We start from the raw sequence: 23,207 nt of genomic DNA, 5'->3' as shown, positions 1-23,207 counted from the left end.
TTATTTATAATACATTTTGTGTACATAAAGTTTGCCATGGCCAGGCTGTGACTTGGTGGGTATCGGTGACAGCTTGGTACAGTGATTTGTTGCTCATCATACCCCATACTATGTTCAGACCTCGACCTCATTATGGGGTGACCCGGCCTCCTGTAACTTAAGAGGTTAATGATGTGTGTTGGAAGGGGAAATAAATGGTGTAATCCTGCTTTTGACCCTCTTCCACATGAATAGTCATAGAGAAGGAGGAGGAAAGGAATTCATTCACAGCCCCCTCCCTCCCTCTCTCTCCATCCTTTCATACAAATGGACTGCTGTCCTGTCTGATGATAGCTGGGAACAACTGTTTGCAAAGACTGAGTGGCCTCTTTCTTCTCAGGATTGTCCTGAATGATTGAAGAGGACAGCATGGCAATGCTGGTGTACGTCTAGCACTATTGAGGTAACGTTACATTCCTGGTTGTCCATCCATTGTTGAGTGGAAGTCGGGGATATAGAGACACCCCAGTTATTGATTTGCTGACATGTTTGTTTTGATGTGTTGAATTTCAAAGTGTAAAAAGAGCACAAGGCCTCGGTATTTGCCACTTTTTGTTAGTGGTGTACCATGTGATGTGCGGCAGGGCGCGCCTATACAGGTGTGCGCTCCGATTTTCAATCACATTCCACTCCGCTCAGGTTTCAGGCTCCAATGAACCTTCAGGACAGACTTTGAGGGCAAGGTATTGTTTGTGATCACAATGCTCACCGATGGTGATAAATCTCATAATGAGAAGTGATTGAAGAGGGTTCCATTACTGAATTACAGCTTCAGGTGGTAAAAGACATTGTTGTATTACACAGGGCAGCTACATCTGTACATCACGCCTTGGGGGGACATTTGCTTTGTCATGTAGAATACAGCGTATGAACTGGACATGAAGTGTATCTAAACCAACTTTTTCGGGTGGTAAACAAGTTGGTAACCTTATCAGTTTTATTTATTTTTATTGCAGAGACTCACTGTTTTCATTTGTCTCAGTAACCAATGTTACCTGAGAGGGAAGTGAATAAAGTTTTACATTTCAGTCAGTGGGAACACTTGCTGCAGTGACAACTAACAATAGATTTCCTGTGCTCCAGAGAGATCTAGCCTTACTTCCTGTTGTGGACAAGTCAAAGTTTCCCTGATAAATGGGTGATTTAACCTTAGCCTGCCCTGGCTGCAAGTACTTACCCAGCCTTTATTGTGGGCAAAAGTGCTGATAAGAAAATTAGGACTTGACTATCACAGTTTTTCGGTCAGCACAGTTTTGTTTGGTTCCAAAAACTACAAAAAAAACAAAGATTGGTCTGTAGTGTATTAATCTTCATATAGGATGCTTAGACCTCCTTTGGAACCTTTAAATGCCCAACAGAGAAGGAACAGTCAAGGATTGGTTACATATAGGTTACAAGTAACTTTTGAGTCAGTAGGTTCTTCCCTCATATAATCCATTCTGTGTGAGGTGAGCACTATCGAGGGCCCAGCTAGCGTGTATAGCACAGGAACCCCCAAATATAAGCTGGATGTGGTCGTCCTTGTCTGCTTTTTACAGATTGTCCAAATGGTCAGGGAAGGAACTGAGACTACGTACACGCCTCAGATGATTCTCGTTACAATTATCACTTCAGAGCTAGTATCAGGCGAGAATTTGGAGTGTGTACAGCACATGTCCAACATCATTCATGGATCCGTCTTGGTGGATCATCAAACGACCGTAATGGAAGTGAAAGGGGGGAGAGCACAGCGGGGTGCCGCTCGCTCATTCTCTCCATAGGGCAGAAAAGTGCTTTATGTACAGAGTTTATTTATGGATCTTTCAGTGTTTGCCTAAAAGATCCTTCTAAGGACAAAAGTCTTACATGTGTACATAAGAGAAAGGATGGCTCATTCTGAAAAGTTCCCTGCATGGCCATTATGGACCCTGAGACAGAAAGTGAATGAGGTTGGTACTGAACCACTCAAAAGTTGGTCCTCTAACACTGTACTAATAATTTCCAGTTGATGTCCGTAGTATATTCTTGGTGACTGCCAAACTTGACAAGCCTCTGTCTTTGTGGTTCGACCACTGTACCTGCCTGTATGTGTAAAGCCATATTTAAAGCACATTTACACCTAAAATGATTGTGATGAGATGTTTCCGCTGATCAAAACCCACCAATACCTTGGGAAAATATTGGGCTGTGTGTTTTATGGTTTTCAAGTCATGACTTGATTTAAGCAGATTTTTTATGATACTTTTATAGTTTGTTTTGTTACCTTTACAATTTGTTCTTTTTAATTACAAGTGAAAGGCAATATAACACATTATACATATGTAGATAATTAGTGAAGGTTTTTAAAGGGAGATTGTTTTGTACCCTGACCAAAGTTTCTCTCATCAATTTGCTCATCTTTTCCAGGAAGCTGCTTGATCTTCTTAAACTAAACTGCATTTGTAATTAGACCCCATAAACCAATAAACTGAGAAGTTTGGGTCTACAAGGTATCTGTACTGTATAGACATATATGTTTGGACCGGTAAAATGATCTATGTGCCATGGTATGCTCGATGAACTTAATTTTAAATTTATTTACTTAGAATATAAGTGCAGCATGACCTGACCTGACATTTGCGAGTTATTTTCCAGTATAGTTGCAAGTTTCCTATATGAATGAGGGGCAAGGTTGTCGATGACACACGCAGGCAGGACATTCTTTGGGATGGCTTCATTTCCTGCTACAAGCCCAAGGCTTTGTTGAGTATTTTTTTTCTTCTTACAAACAGTGCAACCAGAAACTAAACGGAAGCCCAGATAAATAGCCATTCCTTTTGCGTGTTTTTGGATTTTGTTTTCTGCAGGCATTTTCTTATACATAGCTTGTTGTAATTTCCTGTGGTATTTGCATGCATTTAGGGTAAGTAGTGTTTCATTAAGTAATGTTAGAATCAAAGTTTCAGTTATTGATCATACAGCGCAATTTTAGAAAATTACTATCCTTTCTCATGTGCTAGAGAAAGCTGAATGACATGAATTCTTCCATGAAGGCCAAATATTGTATTTGATTTACAATTGCTAAAGAGGAGTATGAATGTGAAGAAAATTTTATATAATGGAATCTTCTATGATGAGATTGTAGTGTGCTTTAGACTATTTGGTTGGTTTTGTTAGTAGCTACATTTTAATTCTTTGTTCTCTCTCCAGTAACATCATACTGAAATCATATAATTTCATTGTTCTGACAAGTTTACTTACATTAGGGGCCCCTTTTGGATGTCTAGGTGGATATCGTTTTCTCTAAATTGGCCTTCTTTAAACCTGAACTACAAGCAAACAGCTAAACATTCCAATTTATATATATTTTAGCAACCAGGTGGGTGACACCACTTGCAAAAAAATACTGTCTCCGTACTATAATAATAAATAGAATATGACATTTAGTACTTTCCAGTGGGCAGTTTGTCAAGGCTTTGGCTTCTTTAAGTTGCAATTTCCAACACTCTGGAGGGTTTTTGTGGTCCCCATACCTTATATTACTACAGATCATTTCATCCGCTCACTTTTGCTAATCTAAAAGGATGTAAAGCAATTGCAAAAGGTCAACATCAAATCAAAATCAGGTAATGGTTGTGTTTTCAAAAACAATTTGATTATTAATTTAAATAAAGCAACATTTATTTGTAGTTTTTTTTTTTGACTGCATAACAGTTTTGATTATTCTGGCAGCAAAAAACAAAAAGAACTTGTTTACCTGTGTGGGTGGAATAGATACACACCTGGACTGAGATGGTCTAGACAGAGCATGTATTACAGGAATGGAGGCTCCTGACATTGTTTGGAAAGATGCAGTGTCCTGGTAATTTGGTATGTTGGAGGCAGCATTGTAGTAATGTGTGGAAAACTCAGAACTTCCAGTGAAGGGGTGATTTATATATATTCAGCATACAGATGTCAAATTTTTGATCAATATTATCTTTACAGTGTACAGTGTCGAATTAGAAAGTGTTGCACACACAATGCTGTTAAGTTTTATAGAAAGAGAAGAAGGATGAGCAGGAGACACCCTGCTGCCTCCTCCCCAATAGGAAGTGACAGCGCTCATCCCCATTCAGCTTTTTGGTGATCTGCTATGGTAGATTGCTAAACAACCACAGGAGACCACTGTACACATGCAAATTTTTCGCTCAAGGCAATCACAATCATTTATCTTGGGTGACTACTAGCTTTTTACACTTTGTCAACCTTGTTATGTTAGGCTCCTGATGAGCATTGTTGTTAATTATTATGACTAGTAAAGTTCATGGGTCCTGACATATAATTATTTGAGCTTAACTTCAGCCATGCCTCTAAGAGAGCTTTTTGGGGCCATTTCAGACTTGTAGTTGACCACAGGTTTATTTCTCTCAGTCACTCCCATTTAACTGAATAGGACCTGTTGGGTGGAACCGAAGCATTTGATGAAAGCAACAAATTGCTCCTGGTCACAAAGTTGTTTTTCTTTTCTGGAAAAAGAACTGCACCTCAACCTCGACAACACTTAAGGTGGTTATCAAGCGCTGCAGTTGATGCTAAAATATTGTATAATACTTGATTAGTGGATCTTCAACAAATCTTTAGTTACTAAAAATGCCCTTTCCTCAATAAAAAAAAAAAACTTCCTGATTGCAATTCTTCAATTTATACTAACCTGTCCTTGGTCCGTTGCAAGTGCCACAATCTTCACCCAGTCCTCCTTTGGGTTTAGGATTTTTGGCCATCTTGATTGGCCAAGCGGGAATTATGCGACTCCTGCATGTGGGCATGGGTGGTAAATAATTCCCAGCAGCGGAAATGCAGTGTATGCAAAGCCAGACCACAGCTGTGTGAAGCCTATTCCAGGTTTTGAAAAAAGGCACACATACCCTTTAAAAGATAATTTGAGTTTTACACTTTAGGATCATTATTTTGAGGCTTTCTGTGGTTTACAGCTTGCTCTGTTCTACTGCCAGAACAAAGAATGGCACATTTTGCATTTCTAAAATGAATATTAATCTTTATAGCTTTGAGATCTACATGCTTACCCTTCATTATACTTTGTCAGCAAGAGGACTAGGTGTCTAAAAGGGTGCGGAGTTCCTGATCATCTTCCTGCTCTTGGTATTTGTGTCCTTCCATGCTGACTGATTTACTTGTTGGCTGTCATATGACACGGCCCACATATTTCTTTTGTACTTGTGATTTAAAGGAAACCTAAAGATGATAATTATGGAGGCTGCCATTGCCTCCTTGAAATACTATTTCCATGACTGTCTTGCTTTTACACTCACTTCAGTACATTTTACAGTAATGACTTGAATGAGTATGCAGATTAAGTTTAAACTTGCTTGTGTGCTTGTTCCTGGTCATTGTTTAGAAAGTACTGAAGTCAGAAACGGCCAATGGAATTGGTATTTTAGGAGAATAGTAATATTAAAGAGTTTCTTTCCTTTTTTTTAACTTACAGTAAGCCTCCAGTTAAATGCTATGTCTTCTGCTTTCTGAGAGGCAGTTCTGGTTACACCTTGTTTATATTGCAGCTTTGTGCTTTTGTTTCCGCCCAGGCTCTGTTTATTCTTGCTTGGACGCCCAGTTTTTTTCCTATTGTTTGATCAGTCCCCCCCCTCCATGTTTGGCACAGATTAGAATCAAACTTTTTTCCTCTTTATTTTAACTACAGAGATTGAATTAAAATAGATAAAACATAAGCTACAGAACACATCTGGGTCCCTTGGATCATTTTATAGCTTTCCATCGCAACCCCGCAACAAGCATGTGCAAGTTTGTGTCTCGATCTCAGGTCATTGCTGATAACAGGCTACATTGGGGGTGGAAGAGAAGTTTATGCATGTCTGCAGTGATAAAACTGTATGTAACATTTATATCCCTCTAGCCTCACAATAAGCAATATATTAATCTAGCATTCTAATTTTTTAAAGTCACATGATCTGTCTCTTTGTCCTCTGCCCTGTTCAGTTTGATCTGTGGGCAAGGACATCTTTTTCTTTATATTGACTTTTACTTAAGACTTTTTTTTTTCTTTGTATAAAGTTTATTCTGCTGCTTTTCAGCATTTTTCAGACATATGGCAACACTGCAGTGGGAGGATCAGTCCTCAGGGTATTGCCACCAGGATTGAGGAAGTTAGTTTCTGGTAATATCACCAGGTATTTTCCATAACCTTTTTATGTAAACCCAGCAGCACAAACAGAAAGCTATCATAGGGAGCCTATCATTTGGGTTACTGACACTTTTAGCTGTATAAATGAGGTTGATGTAGATTGTGGCCAGAGAACTTTATATAATATGGATGCCTTGTGTTTTGGAGGATAAAGGTATGGTGTTCCAAGAAAAGTTTGTAATCTGCGTGAGAATGGCATAATCAGTACATAATTGCTGAGGGATCATAATTTTTTTGGAAAGGTTGGCTCGGCGTTGACAAATATATTTTAAGACGTTTCAGAGGTCAACAATTTTGTAGTATAAAACTGATTGTGGAGAGAGAGTCATTCTGTCAATCTGTCATTTTGTTCATGGGTGCTTCCATTAGTCAGCCTCTCCTACAATGTATTGTAGGGTTTGCTTGTTGGGAATCTCTATATTAGCACTTTGTATTTGGAGTTGCGCTGTAATTCCTAGTAAGATTGATCATAAATTTGAATCTGCAATAACCAAGTTGTTTGTGTTACTAAAATATGATGATAATTTAGGTTTGCTGCAATACTAGTTTTGTAATCTAATGTCTAAAAGAGTTTCAGGAACAACACTGAACTATCCAGTATTCCTGTCTATGAAACATAATATTTTTATATTTTAGTAAATGGAAACAAATGTTGCATGTATGTGATGACCAGCTGTTGGTGTGTAGCCTCTCTTTTGTTGTCTGAGCCAGGGGCTTTCCTATGACTGATGTGGAATAGAAATAGAATGAGCAAGGTTTGCATGGCTCTACAGTGCCAGATTCTAGGTTATTATCTGTGATGGATAAATAGATCCACACTTGGGAGTATGTGATACATATGTATCTATTCTGCAGTTATTTATACAATTCATGAATCACAATCTGATTGGGGTGATTATCGCACTCATTCTTGCTCTCTTTATCCTTCATCATAATGATGACTCGGTCAAGTTGCAGAAATTAGCATCCAGAGATGAGTCTTTATTCATGTAACTTCCAATACTATCCAGTTCAGTACAGAACACAGAATTGTCATAGTATTCACCATGTCTGAAGGTGCATAAAATCTTTTACAGGGATCGCTATGTGATGCTTTTGGTACCAGCATTTAGTTTGCATCTCAGACAAAACCCTCATAAACACATCAGGCCTGATTTATTACTGCTCTCTAAAGATGCATACACACTTCCAATAATTATCTTTGAAAACGAACGGCCGAAAATCGTTCACAAAAAAGGTGACCAATGACACCGACAAATGAGGTTTGACGTTGGAAATGAACGACTGTCACGGCCAATCTGATTGGCCGACGGTCGTTTGTTATCTATCGTGTGCAGGGTTGTTCAGTGATCGTGCATGTTTCTGCAATACACTTTCTCCTTTACGTGTCACTCCCTGCATTGGTGTGAACACTATTGGTTTATATTTGAACCATTGTATTGTTACAGCATGTACAGAATTGTGCACAATACGATCATTCAAATATAATTGTGCGTTGATCGGTCGTAATCGTTCATTTTCTAAGTCTGTACCTAGCTTAAGGCTGGCGTGGATACACTTTCATCAATGAAGCTGGGTGAACCAGCAAACCTGGAACAGTTCTGGCCCAGGATGCAAATGACTTTGAAGAAATCCATTCCAGGTTTGCTGAATCACCAAGCTTTTCTGATGAAAGTGTATCCTCTCCAGCCTTGGAGAGCTTTAATTAATCAGACCCATAGAGATCAAACAAATTCCATGCATGTTGTCTCTGGTTAGACATCAACCTAGGTTGTCAATGCTGCAAGGCAAGATTTTTTGTGCCACATGTTCCTTTGGAGATGTACATTTGAAGCATCTTCGTTTATATACAGCCACAACAGTTTGCACACAAACTGTGGCGTGTTGAGTTCTTGGGAAATGCTTTTGCTGTTTCCATTACAGAAACTTCCTTCCTCCTTTTCCAGGCTGTTTGTAGAAAAGACAATAGAAGCTAAGGAGTGGAGTGGATAGCTAAGAGAGGTTGTTTTTAAACATTTCTAAATGTATGTTGCCAAAATAGTGTGGTTTTGTTGTTTGTTTGTATTTTATAAATAATATATTTTGTATATTGGTGATATATGTATAATGGTGTTGTATATATTTAGATTGGCGTTAGCAGGATAGACCTTTACAGGAGAAATGCTCTGTACAAATGAGTTGCCATTTTAGACCAGTTCTACAAACTTGCAAGTAATAAAGTTAACCTGGGCAATTCAAGAAAAGAATTCACATAAGCAGACATTACCTTCTGTAGAAACAGCAAAAATCAGTGGAGTTAGAGATAAATGCAGCTAAAATACAAATCCCAACGTTTTTACCTAATATAGTCCAGCATTGCCAGTTTGCATCCCACTTTCCCACTATATACTTATTTTTTTATAGAAGCAACATGGCTGGCTTGATAGGAGGATTTAAATTTCATTGGTCACACAACTTTAATTTCTTGTATTTCTCTATAGCATTTTCTTTGTGCATTTTTTAATTCCTATTTTGAACAGAATTGTTACTTTACTTTTACAATATAATATGTTTCCTGGTATTAGATAAAAATTGTATCTTCTATTTATTTATTGTCTACACCAGCTGCTGTAATTGTGGAACGTCTGGTAAATAGTAATTGCTGCTATAGATGACTTTGGAGACCATAAAGTAGCAGCTGTACTGTGCACTTCAGTACTCTCACAGTTTCTGATTTCCTTCTCAGTTTCACCTGCCCAGAAATCTAAGTTGTTTGTTTTGAAATTTGTTTGTAACACGTTAACTTTTTTTGCCTAAAAATACCATGGAGGTGGCAATGACTCCAGAACCTCTGGTGACTCCACAGGTATGATTACTCCTGTTTTCATGATAGCCTTACAGTTCTGTTAATGGTTATCTCTAATCAAATATACTTTCTATTGACTTTGAAAAGTAATTCAAAGGGAGCAATACAACTTAAATTGCATTGTTAGGTGTAATTTAACACATGCTTTTCATTTGTTATTTATTGTGCAAAATATGTTTTTTCTTTTTTAGAATAGTAGGTTGGTGATTGGGTATTTGTGCAGGTCTATACCTTGTAAAATCACAGCTGAATATAAATAATGTTTGGTAGTATTTTTAGAAGCTCTGTGCTTTAGTGGCTTAAATTCTTAAATTGGATTGTATTCTGTCTAGTAGATGTGTAATATTTTGTTGATAGTTGCTAGTGTAAAGGTGAATAAATTAATGTTAACTTTAGATGTCAGGCACACCTTACGGGCAGCCAGCTCACAAACAAAAGAATCCAGGGATGTGAACAACAGTATACTGGGATTATTGGGCTACTTGGTGTTATCTGTTACACTAGAAAGTTTTTGAGCTCTTTAAAATCCAGGGTTTCCATGTAGTGATTTGGGGTAGCCATACAGATCATAGTATATATAAAGAAAATGTAGTAGGTTTGTCTGACAAGCAGCCTGTGTAGCCATTAACACTGTTTGAATTGCTTATCTCATTTATGTTGGAAAATGTTTCTGCAGCTTTCTACGGTTACAGTTTGCCCATAGAAAATGGGCGAAATCTTTAACCCTACATGTACAACGTGTTTTGGCAGAGTTAGGAAGGACAGTGCTAAAAGGATGGCGTTTGTTACTGTGAAACCTCTGCTCATTGTTTGCAACCCTGAAATTAAATTCAAGCCCAGTGAGAAGTTGAAATATACAGTAAATATTATATGCTTTACCTGCCACATAACCTAATTATGTTTGGCCACGCTTGTGTTTTGCATACAAATGCCACACTTTATAGCTATCAGTGCATTTCTTGCTGCAGTTTCCTGTGTCACTTCCTTGTTAATTGGCATCATTCACTACTTCCCACTACTACATATCCCCCTCCTATTATGTGTAAATTCCCCCACCTGCGTAATATGTTGGCACTATATAAATCCTGTTTATTAATAATAATAATAATAATCATTGCCCTGCTTTTTCCTTACCTGAAAACTGTGTAACCCCTCCTTCATGTGACAAAGATTTCCAGGTAAAATGTATTTTACTAGTAAAGCAGCTGTACAAAATATAAACGGGAAGTCTCTCTAGCAGACAGACAGCAATAAAACTTTGCAGAGTCCATAACACCTACACTTTCTATTCAAAAGTTCAGCTAGAAAGCCGCTTAAATGAATACAACCCTGACCTGTCTGATGTTCCGATTTAGGCTAGCCAGTAAAGTATTCTGTCCCTCGCTGGATGTTTGTAACTGGAGTTAGATATATGTTTCTTCTGAATGTCATTAGAATGCTTGAACGTTGTTGTTCAGCAGCATGACTCGCACTCCATGTGTCAGCCTTTCTCTTTATCTGATAGAGGGTAAATGCAGCTCTTTGTGTGATGACATTTGCTAGATGTAAAGTGCACCTTGTAAGACATGACCTACTACAAATAAAAATAGCTCAAGCCTGTATCATGTAATCTCCAGGTAGATATGTACTTTGACTGCACATTTCACTCTGACGCCAGAACAAGGCCGATAACTACATCCACTTCATTATTAATGATTCCATCCCTCGGTTTGTCTGCGTCAGTGTTTACTGCATGTGATGTGCTTTCTAGGATTGCTGTGTAATTTTACCCTCTCCTACCGTGGAATTCACAAAGAATAAACATCTTATGTGACTTGTTTGTATTGTTGACAATGGAATAAGTCTATAAAGAAATTGCTAGGTATAAATAGCAAAATCTTTTCTCAATCTGTCAGTCTTACTGTCATTTCTAACAACACAAAGCATGGTTGGGGGGGAGGGGGGGTAAACATTATCAGATAACATACCTAGAAATTATGCACGCAATGTGGGAGCTGTCCAAACAATTCACCTCCAGTGTTAACTAAAGAAGTTCCCTACAATGAAAATATATATGAAGTTTATTATGATGATAGTGCTGGTTTCTCATGCAGAGCTTAAAGTCCATGTAGCTAGCATTAGCAAAGTACAGAATAACTTTCAACTTGTTTCTAAACCAGAAAACTAAAATGTACTATATTGCAGCTTACTTGTCTTAAATAATGTGTCTGCATCGGTTTCCTTTTTTCATACTCTTTGTAAACCCTCCAATACCTTGGTGATCCTCTCTGACCTAGAGTGTCAATGCTTAACCACCATGCTAAATCTATGGAGGAGGCAGAATTGTGTATAGCTATATAACGCCTCCCCACCCTCATCATTACATTTATTAGATAGCTATAACCAGGGCTTTGGAGTCAGGGTCAGAAGCTTTTATTGTTACCTGAAATCAGAGTCAGCAAAAAAGTTCCCACTCCACGGCTCTGCATATAACGGTGCCTTTAGCTATATATTTAAAAGGGAACAGGTTCATTTTTCTGTTTTACGTACATTATAAGTATTTGCATGGAACTTGTACAAGTTTAAGCTGTCTTGTAAATGCTGGGGGTAGGAGGGTGGTATGGGATTCCTTGTACCTAATTTAATGTAATCATTTCCTTGTAATCAAACACGGTCTACTACCCAGAAAGTTTTTCTAACAAAGTAGCATTAAAAAGTATCTAGTTGGTGAAATGTTCACACTTGTTATAAGGCTCAGATAATCTATCTCACCTGAGTAACAGCAAATTGGGTAAATTTACCAAGGACATGGGCCGGGGCTGTCCAACTTCAGACCTCAGGGAACACAAACAAGTCATAATTATAATCTGACTCTGTAAATCACACTTTAACATCTGTCATTGAGTCAACCCTCAACGTCAGTTCTCTAGCCCTATATATTCTTACTCGTTAAGGATATAACATTTTGTTCATGTGAAAAGAACCTGTTTCTTCTCTTATTTATTTAAAATAAGAGAACAAGTCACACTGAGCTGCTTACACGGCAGGAATACACGAAGATACACCATGACGCTTCTTGCACGGATGTCAACTTGTCAATCTAAACTTGTTGCCAAGAAAGCAAAATGACCAAAAATATGGTTTCCATAACAACCACGAAGCCTTCATCTGCTGTGTTGATAGGTTTTTCTCATGTTACCCTGCTGAATGTACATTAATGGGTATTTACTGCGTATGAAATCAATTTATTGAATTTTGTTACCTGCATTTAGGAGGTAGAAAAAACTCCAATGCAAAATTGAAAAGCTTCTTTTGTACAGAACAGACATATTTACATATCTTATCATGTTATAAAAACCCCAGACACATCTCATTTCAATATAGTCTTTGTGGACAACTAATAACCCTTTCTGGCTCACTGTTAGGTATATGCTATGCAATATTTTAATAGAAAAGAGCTCATTTTTAAATAATATATGTTGGATTAAATCATTTACCTTTTTTTTTTTTTTTTTACTAAAAATATCAGTCGAACTTTGATCAGAAAAGACATTTTCCACTCCAATTTTTCCATTCCACTATTGATTTTCAAGCATAAATCTAATCGTATATGATGATCATGAATCACTATTTAACTTCTTATTTGCTTCCTTGTGGTATTTTACATATGCCCTAGAAAGTGTTTTGTTTTTTCAGCTTTAGGAATGCAAAAACACCTGCTTATTTAAGATAAAAATCTCATGATCCAACAACTTTCTGTGCTTTCTGGGGGTTATGGAGATGAGCTGGGAGAGGAGATTGGACAAGGTTTGTGTTCTTTGTAGTCATTAAGAAATTAGGTCATTGATGCTGACACCCCATGCTTCGGAATTCATGTTGTCACATCAACAGTTATTTGTAGCAGGTGGATTGAAGGAATATAATGGGGTGAAATGTGCACATATACCAGAGATGTTGAAAATGTTTTTTAATTTTGCCCTGCTTCACTTCCATAAATAGTTTCCAGCTTATTAATATTATTTTTATTATTACACATTATTTATATAGCTCTAACATATTACGCAGCACTGTACAAAGTCCATAGTCATGTCACTGATAAATCCTTCACCTTTTTCAAGTAGTAGACACACCCAATCATTTTAGCAGGATAACTGCACTGTAGCCAATTAAAGCACTAAGTTTGTAACTGGCATTACAGTATATCCCTCAGTCGTGTTAATAATAAAATTGTCACGTTCATATTCCTTTAATTCTTTTTGTCCAGGCCATTTTATGCTAGGTTATTGTACAGGATACTTTAGCTGTTCTATAGCCTGTAAAAATCTGGATGAGGGTTGCTTTATTATGGGAGATTGCTTCACAATTGGCAGTGTTGTCCCCCTGCCATGTATGTTGGTTGTTGGGCTAATGGGGAGTCCTAGGGCCAGTTGAGGATGTGCACACATTGGGCTAATACTGCTGCTGCTATTTCCGATAGAGGTTGCTATGTTTTAGCCTTCACCAGAGTTTTTGACTTTTTGTAACAGTCTTAAAAAAATATTGTCTTCAGAAAACTATATTGTGAAAAATCATACTTAAACCATACATAACCATAAAAGTTTACATTCAGACAAGGCGACAATGCACGTATTATAGACAGATCCTCAATAAAAGTACTTGTGCAGCTCAGGAAGGAAGAAATCCAATTATATAAAAGCATCTTATACTTTGTGTATTGGTACGATTGTACTTGAGTAGTGTTTCCTTTTAAACTAGAACAGCATAATTATCATATGTAAGCAAAAAATGCAATGTTCAGGCATACAAACCACCTTTTTATTGCTTAAGGTTTTGATTCTTTTGTGGATGGAAATCTAACCACTTAGTGGAAAAAGACCCATGTCAGCTATAGTTTAGCCAGAATCTCATTAACCATAAGCAGATGTATGCTGGACCTATTTATTTTTTGTTCTTCCATGCAGATGTGAATGTAATATGATGGTTAAACTGAAGTTACGTGCCATTAGCTCTGCAACATTGGGATGATTTATCTATGTAGAGCAGACGGTCTGGCAATCTATTTTAAGCAGCCAATGGCAAGTGTTTTTGGAGACATTCATCTCATGTGGAGACATTTAATACATTTTTGCAAGCTCCTAGAATTCTTCATTTTAGTTGTGGTTATTTGTACTCCACAGGGAGCCATGGCGGTCTCTCAGTTGTGTAAAATATTTCTGTCTTTGAACCTGGACACCAAAAATATCAGAATGGCCATTGTCCAATACCAGGGCAGGGTATCCTACAGTCTTCACAAACCAAATGTAAATAGCATTGTATACCGCTACTTTGTATTTAGTAGAATGGAGTCCATACAAGTAAAACATTCTATCTTGTTTAAAGTAAACTAAACTTGTCTTTTTAGAGAAAATAAATGGGGAAATTGGTCAAGTACCATCATATGAGCCAAGGATAAGGGTAAATTAAACTGACTTAAATCAAAACCAGAGATATCCAGTATTTTTATAGCTTGATAGGGCAGTCTTCTTTGCACATGTATATCCAGCTTAAAGATCTAGCTGTTCCAGTTGTTGGAGGGGATACAAATAAATCTATCTAACTTGATATATGCACATTGCCATAGTTCATGATTTAGTTTATGGTTAGCTTATAGTTAAACTTCAGGAAAAATGCTAAATACACAGTTGAAACACAAAGAAGGAAGTTATTTTACCTGCCAAAAGATTTGTATTTTTCTTGATCCAAATCTGACAGCCTGGTGAAACTAGTCCAACATGTGTGACCTGACTTTTAAAGGGCATGTGTCATGAGGGTAACATTGGGGCTGCCATTGCTAACCCCCCCCCCCCCCTCCTGAGAAGACGCTTGACTGTGGCTTGGCTTAAGTGCTTTCTGATACACAGACCTAAACGTGAATGAGGCAGGTGAGAATAAGGGAAAAGACGGAATTACTTCTTTCTGCACTTGTTACAGTAGCCTTAAAAGTCTGTAATGGCAGCAGTTATAATAACCTCATGACAGGTTTCCTGTTCTCAAACCCTTGACTAAATAATCGAGCTTAAGCAACACCTGATAAGTTCATGCCTGGTCAACAACAGGAGCCTTGGTCACTATACGACAAACAGACAAAAGGGGGGATTCCTAAACAGCTTTTATGTTGATAGTGGTCCACAACATGTAGGGTCATAAATCATCATAAAAATACAGTTCAGCCCAGCTTAATGAGTAAGGCGATTTGATAGAGTATGTGATGCGTTTCGCAGTTGTTATTCCTTCATCAGACTAATGCCTTAAATTAAATGCATATCATCTTGTTTGTTGTGCAGGAACATAGGTGGAATCGTCCGCATCCATTCCTCACAAAACAACATCGTCCTTAATGATAGTCTACCTATTTTAACGTATACATAAAAAGAACCAAAGACTCTTTTAAATGTTCCAAAACAAATGAGTAAACAGAAGAATAATAAAAAATTAATAATAAATGCTCAATAAAGAGCAGGTAGCTGGACTAAGTGCAATGTCAGAAAAAATCAAAAGTAATGTACCACGCCAATGGAGCTTTTCTTGTGTCAAATGCTGATGGACTGCGACTAAAATGACAGGAGACATGGAAGCCGCTTTTGAAAGTGTCAAGTTGAAAAAAATACTACTGGGTTCAGCTTTAAAAGCAGACATTTTTTAAGCCGGATGAGAAGAAATTGTAGGTGGGTAGCAGCCCCTGTATTGTGATACAGCTCTTCAGTAACCACCTAAAAAAAAGTCGAGTGGTTACTGAAAAGTGTGAAAAGTGCCGGGTAAAAGGGGCTGGGGAGAACACTGGCGCTGTTACTGGCAAATGTCATAATAAATTGCGCCGGACGGCTTCTTGGTGTAACCATTCCCCCACAACATTCTCCATAAGCTGTGATCACTCAGTACTGCTATTGCAGGCAGACCAGTAATCCTGGATTGTTAGTTGACAGTTGAGGGTCAGTTTATTTTTTTTGTTCTGTTCGGGTGGGTTAAAGTGTACCTAAACTCAGCAATTTCACTTTACATAAAAAGATGGACAACCTTTTTTTGTAAAGCAAAAATTCAGTTTATTTTTTAAGTGCAAATTAAATTTAAAAAAATGGGTGCAGCACCGCCTCCTAATGGGAGCGCAAAGCCTACCTACGTCACGCATCCCAGGAGGCTCTTGGGTGCTCCTTGAAGCAGTGAGATCGGCAAGTTTTTTCCAACCTACGTCACCCGATTTTGCGCCTGGGTCGGGTGACGTAAGTAGAAGACACCTCCGGACCGTTTGACTGAGCTTCAGGATTAGAGTTAAGTGGATTTTTTTTCTTCGGCATTTTTCAGTTTACTTCCTCTTTAAGTTAATATTCCAAATATGCAACAGGAAGTTAGAAAATATTCACAAAGAGGAGGGAAATTCCCTCTGACAAGCCAGAATAAGCTTCCCCTGTAGGAGATTTACCCTCACCTTTTGTTCTGGTGGCAGCTCTGTTTTCTTTATATTATTTTTTTTGTCACTTCCTGTAACAGGAATAATGTTTTGGTTTAAACATGCATAAAGAACTCAAAGTTCATGTCGCATCAAAAACATTTTTCCCCTCTAGATTTGGATAGACTTTTAACACTTTCTAGGGTTCCATTAGAGAGATTTTCCTTCACTTCTTGTCAAACCTACTAACAAACAGGAAGTGAGGAAAAAGTTGCAACATGGACACAGAAAAAATCCTTCTCGTAAATTGTGGTCAGTTTTACATGAATTTAGGGAAAATGTCTAATACGATCAGATAATACAGAAATACAAGGAATCCAATTGGAGGATTCAACCATATAACAGTATTCCAATCATATAGTCAGAGGCCTAAGACAGGTGTTTAATATAAACATGATGCTGATGACCGGAGTTGTCTTTTAATGGCTGTGGGTAAATTAGGAGTAGATGCACCCTGTGCATTAATTTAACAATGACCATGCTATAAGTGATCACTCCAGTTTTACTAAGCTGTTCTGACAAGCGCTGCCGCTCCTAACCCTATTTGTAAGTTTTGCAGTGCTTCTTCTTGAACAGTGATTTGCATTGCTTTGCTTGCCAAACTGGAGCTCAGTTCAGTAAACTGAATTTTTGAACAAAATGCTCGCTGTTTTCTGGGACATAAATGTGTATAATGGCTTGTTGAATGAGCTAAATGTATGCAGGTCCTGACAAAAGCACAATGGCTCTTTTTGCAACATGCCTGGATGAAAGAAATTTGGAATGGCACAGACAGCATTAGACTGTACTGACTAACACAGGGCAAGTTCCAGTTAGCCGAGCTGGAATAATATGCTATTAATATGTGTTATTAGATCATTTATTCAATGCTGAAAATATCAATTAATGTTATTGTATATTCATCAATTAATATTTGTGAAGCTGGATGTCTTATCTGATTTTTTATTTAGCAAATCATTAATTGCATCTTAAAGTTGTATGTCAGACCACTTTAAAGAAAAACAATGTGGGATTCTTCAGAAGTGTGGCATGTTTACATTTGCCATGGAAATTCCACAGGACACATGTCCACATGATAGTAGAACAAAGCACCATTTTTTTTCTTGGATTCTCCCTGCATGAAAACTGATTTCTTCTTCACCAGTTTTAGAATTTAAGCTAATATTACAGCTCTCTGTTTAGTTAACTGCAGCTTTTCTGTTTATGTGGCCCGTTTGTTGCTGCTGTCAGGAATAGCAGTCATAAATGTTACGGGCTCCCATAGACTGCTTTTATGAGCGACATTTCTGGGCAGCACCTGTTACAGCCATGCCATGAGCAGGACTAGAAGCTGTACTGTAGCTGATAAAAGTTTATCACTTTGTACGCATTTGTTAGGAAATTGCCTTTCGCAAAGATGATTTAAACCTCCGAATGCAGCAACGCGGAGGGGTCTTCTTTACACTCAATTTTAAATTTACTTAATCAAAACTACAAGAAGACCGCTCCATTTGAAGTGCAACCTGAGCTTTTAGGGAATTTGACATTACAGCTCTTTTCTTTGAGCTGAAATAAACTAAGCTCATAAAAAATACAAAAATTAGGGCAGCTCTGTCATTATTCCATTATCAATTGTATTTGTAAATGGAAGACCTGGATTCAACCTATTACAATATGTATACAGCAGGACTCCAATATTTAGGTACTTGCTGAAAATGTACTTTATAAGCAACCAAATGCAGCCACCACATCTAAGGTTTGGAAAGCTTAAATGTATCCAATTGTTGTTCCTGGGTTTGGATAACCTTAATATACAATACTATTTTATTAACTACTGGCCATGATGTGTTAAAAGCAAAGTTAGTCACCAGTTTATGGGCTGCATATGAAACGCCGCTCTGCATATGCTGCAACAAATCAAAAAACATGCGATTAGGGTAGTACCCACAGGTAATAATGAGAAGATTCACTACAAAAAATTATATACAGCAATAAAATTCTGTATATGATATAGTGTGTATGTATGTGTCTGTCTGTGTATAATATATATATTTTAAATATATATATGTGTGTGTGTGTGTGTGTGTGTGTATGTGTGTATGTGTGTAGATTCTGGGCTGGGCAAAAGGACATCCTTTTAGGACTTAGTAGTTGATTACAGCTTGTGTTGCATTGTAGTACATAAGGTATAGTCTATTTTCCTCATTCTTCTGCATTATGACACATTATGCAGCCCATTTCCATGCAACACCGGTTATGATGCATGTTGGCATTCATTACACACTGCATACATTGCAAATATAAAAATATACAACAACACACATTAATATACAATGATCAAAATTTTGATGTATTTTTAATATTGTATTTACAATGCTAATCCACTGATACTGCTTGCTTGGTTTGCTTGAAAAATACCTTTCTTTTACAGTTTTTTTAGCCTTTTGCCTATGTATATTTTATTTGATGGTAAAGCTGGATGTATGTGTATGATATCCCATTAAATAATAGTGTAATTTTAATATGTAAATGTATTTACATAGGTTACATTTTAAAAATACATTACAATTAAAAATATATTATGGGACTGTAGTAAACAGTGTATTTGGGGGGAAATGCCCAATATAAAGCGGACTATTAATGCTGAATATGTTTGAAGATGGCTATTTAATGTAGTGAAATCGGATTATCCTGCCCTCCTAGCAGGTCATACAGTGCCTTGTTCAGAAATTCTATGTGTGACCATAGGCGTTGTGTATTTGTACATCTTTACACACACTGCTGAGGAAGTATAAAGAATGGTTTGCTGAGGGCTTTTCTGATTAGACATAAGCTTCTTAAATGGCTAGGCTTTGAGCGGTCTTCTTGAGTACCATGCTGAAAATAGTGAATGATTTCTTGTTATTCTACAAAGCAACATACAGAGAGCATGCCATAGGTTTCCTATGAAATTCCCAAATAGGCATTGCAGTGAAATAACGTTGATTTAGTATATTGTATAATGACAGCTAAAACGGCATCTAACTCCCTCTTTTTATTTTAAGGAAGCAATGCACAGTAGAAAATTGCCTTGGTGCAATGAAATGTATTGAAAATTATTGGTAAACCAGCTTCCATAATGGGCAGAGAGTGAAAAATCTCAGATTTATTTTGTTTCAGATAGCTTCCAAAAGGGAAGGTCCTATTAGACTTTAATAGTAAGACTTCCACTGTGCACAGAACAAAAACTACCAAAGGGTTCTGATTAAGAAAGTGTGTTTTTGGCTTCTTTACCAAAGTCATGTGCTACAAGTCTTTGATCTGTTCACGTAAATAGATTTTAGTCTCAGTAATCACTTGTGTGCCCTACATTTGTTACAATGACGCAGCTAAGCAAATCACTATACAGCAGAATGACTCATGCCATTTGTTGCTCAAGTTTCAGAAAGGGTTGTAGTCGTGACTGTGAAAAAAACACCTGCATGCTTCTCATAAACACATAATGTACAGCTTTATGATTGTTTTTTGCATTAAAGCAAAGGCATTTAGGGTCAAAATCAAAAGCCAGAAAAAATAAAATGGAATTGTTTCTATAGTAGGCTGGTAGATTCAAGCTGTAAACTTTAGTTTACGTTATTTAAATTAGGATGTAAAAGGCATTAGTAATTATCAGGCTGTTTTAACTGCTCAATTTGTTATCCATTGAAAACAGAAATCTTCCACGCATGGTATCTTATGGGTAAAATGGGTATCATGGGCAGCATGATGGCTCTGTGGTTAGCACTCTGGCCTTCTGAAGTGCTGGGCCTCAGGTTCGAATCTCGGCCAGGACACTAGTAGTTTGCAGGTTCTCCCCACGTCTGTGTGGGTTTCCTCCAGGTACTCCGGTTTCTAAAAACACGCAGTTAGGTGAAGGTAGGGGCATTAAATTGTGAGCCCCGTTGAGGGACAGCTAGTGACATGACCATGGACTTTGTAAAATGCTGCATAACATGTCAACCCTATATACACTCTACATATGCCCCAGAGTTGCTTTTTACCCAGGTGCTGATTGAGGGTCTTTGAGAAAGGCCTTTGGCTTGTGTCAAGGGCATAGGTTTAAGACTCTTCTTAGATCATTCAGAATTCATTACTGGACAGGCAGTTGACCTGCTTCAAATGGATTCCGCATCACCTTACACATGGATAGGAATGCTTGATTAACAAAAGCCCGTCCGTCCATACTTAAAGTAGTCAACTCCTTAAGTCTTTACAATGGCTTTTTACAAAACTGTACAAACTTTTTATTGGTTACCTAAACCCAGTCTCAGACCACACTTAGGAAACCCTTTGTTCACTAAAAGCAACATACTAAAGTGATAAAATGGCATAAAGCTTACTTTTTATTTTAAGATTTAAACTATGCACACCATCAACAATTCAGTACAGTTCAATAGATTACTTTGATTCACTATGGTGTGGAAATAGAGCATGCTGCTAATTAGAAATCCTAATGTGGAAATCTGCTTTTAAGTTCTAGTCTGAAAGAAAAAAAAAAATCCTTGCACACCCTATAGAACAAATGCCACTTTCACAATATTTCAGAATAAGTATAACATGGCCATGTGCTTGGGCCCAATTAATTTTATATTAAATGTTGTACCCAGGCATCAAATACATAGTAAGCTGCAGATTGCCATTTTTAATGCCTTTTTATAACAAATGCTGCAACTATTATAACCAATTTTAAGTGTCTTTTTTCTCTTCTGTCAAATCTGTTGAATAGCTGTTAGGGGGATTTTTTTTTTTTGCTTCCTTTCCCGTTATGTGGTAGATTCTAGTGTCCTTGCCACCGTCTCTAATAGATCTCCAAGGGAATTATTTGAGGATGCACATGAGAGAGGGAAAATCAAGATTTTTTTGTAGTTTGATTTTGGTGCATTTTACTAAATACTACAACAATGAAAACAAGTTCAGCATGTGTGAACCTAATATAGCCTTGTGTTTAATTCTTTGGTTTATAATGGAGCTGTTACAGCTTTGCTCTTGGACTGTGTGATAACAGTCTTGTAATACATAATTTTCTTCATATGTGTGAATGTTATCCACCCTAGGAAGTCCCTGGAAAGTTTCCCCTTGGCAGACAGAGATTATAGAGTTGTTTAGCCTTAGCTAGAGTGACATCAGGACAGATGTTCTTCATTATTGCAGGGTTTAGCTTGCAGTTTTAGTGTAATATTAGGCTTGTCTCCTAATTTATAACTCGTTTGCTTTAAAACTACTTTTTCAGGACAGAAAAAATGCAAAACTTCTTCAAGCTTATGTATTTGTAGTGTTGGTCTCTTTGAAAGAATTTGTATACTGTTTTTGTGTTGCAGGTAAAAAAAAAAGTTTGATTTGTTGTTGTGTTTAAACAGTTTTTCAGGAACAAACCTAGTCCTTGCCAAGGTAGTTAGATCGAGGAATGTCACTTATAATCTTTTTATCATTTAATTTGGCTACATACCTTAGGTTGCAGTGCCACTTTGTTACCTGCACACCGTTATTCCTTTGTAAGATGCAGAAAAATATTTTTCTCCAGTTCCTCCCTAGTTTTAAAGTCTTGTGAGATTCCAGAGGAAGATGTGGGCGGCAGCATTTTCCCTGCCCTGGGGAAGAAGGATGATTGTTCTTATCTTGCACCATATGACATACTAAGATCTAATACCATATGTTTGCCACTCCAGTCATGTTGTCATGTATTCAAATGATAGTCTTTCCATTTCATTCTTAATCCAGCTCAAGCTCTCTTCGGTTTCTTTCAACCATGTAAGCACATACATTTTCATTGCCCTGCTCCTGCTATTGGTTAATTCTTCCTCCCAGTTGTCCACGCTGATTATAAATTAGCAGCTTACGCTTGAAAAGGACAGCAATTATGCTTGCTTTTCTGGTGGCCCGTGTCTTGCCTACTTCATGCAGACATTTCATACTTCATGTGTGTTTCTCCAGCTCTATGCTGTCATTACCCTCACCAATACATTCATACATCACTAACAAAACATAGGAGCCATGAAAGGGAACCAAAGCATGCAGCAGATGTAGCAGGTATACACAGTCCCAGAAATGTGGAAAACTAGCATTTGGCTACCAGAAAGGTAAATATAAATGCTCTTTTGCAGCTCATGCATTGTTTACAAGTGACCTGCTGCGTGGAATATGGCATCCCATGACTGTAATTTGGTGTTCCTGCGGATGCAGTTGAACTGCAGACTTTCAGCTTTAATTCAGTGGGTGGAACAAAAAGATTGCATAAAAATGTGAGGAACTAAAGCCTTTTTTAACACAATCATTTCATTTCAGGGGCTCAAAAGTAATTAGACAAATTAAAAAGCTGAAAATAAAATGGTAATTTCTAATACCTGGTTGAAAACCCTTTGCTGGCAATGACAGCCTGTAGTCTTGAACTCATGGACATCACTAGATGCTGGGTTTCCTCCTTTTTAATGCTCTGCCAGGCCTTTACTGCAGCGGCTTTCCGTTGCTGTTTGTTTGTGGGCCTTTCTGTCTGAAGTTTAGTCTTCAACAAGTGGAATGCATGCTCAACTGGGTTCAGATCAGGTAACTGACTTGGCCATTCAAGAATATTCCACTTATTTGCTTTAATAAACTCCTGGGTTGCTTTGGCTGTATGTTTTGGGTCATTGTCCATCTGTATCATGACACGCCTCCCAATCAATGTGACTGCATTTAGCTGGATTTGAGCAGACAGTATGTCTCTGAAC

The 23,207-nt window shown here is 37.6% G+C and overlaps 1 protein-coding gene across 1 annotated transcript in view; it reads left to right on the top strand.

The window, feature by feature from the left end:
• Positions 1–314: 314 nt before the first annotated feature.
• The window catches only part of YES1 (YES proto-oncogene 1, Src family tyrosine kinase), a 39,944-nt gene continuing 17,051 nt past the window's right edge, over positions 315–23,207 (top strand). The window contains exon 1 of the mRNA XM_072411355.1: positions 315–442. The gene's annotated coding sequence lies outside the window, so the exon portion shown is untranslated. The remainder of the gene's footprint in view (positions 443–23,207) is intronic.

This window comes from Pyxicephalus adspersus, chromosome 5 (genome assembly GCF_032062135.1).
Source record: "Pyxicephalus adspersus chromosome 5, UCB_Pads_2.0, whole genome shotgun sequence".
NCBI lineage: Eukaryota > Metazoa > Chordata > Amphibia > Anura > Pyxicephalidae > Pyxicephalus > Pyxicephalus adspersus.
Note: the sequence above shows the minus strand (reverse complement) of the source record. Positions and strands in the feature narration are given on the sequence as shown.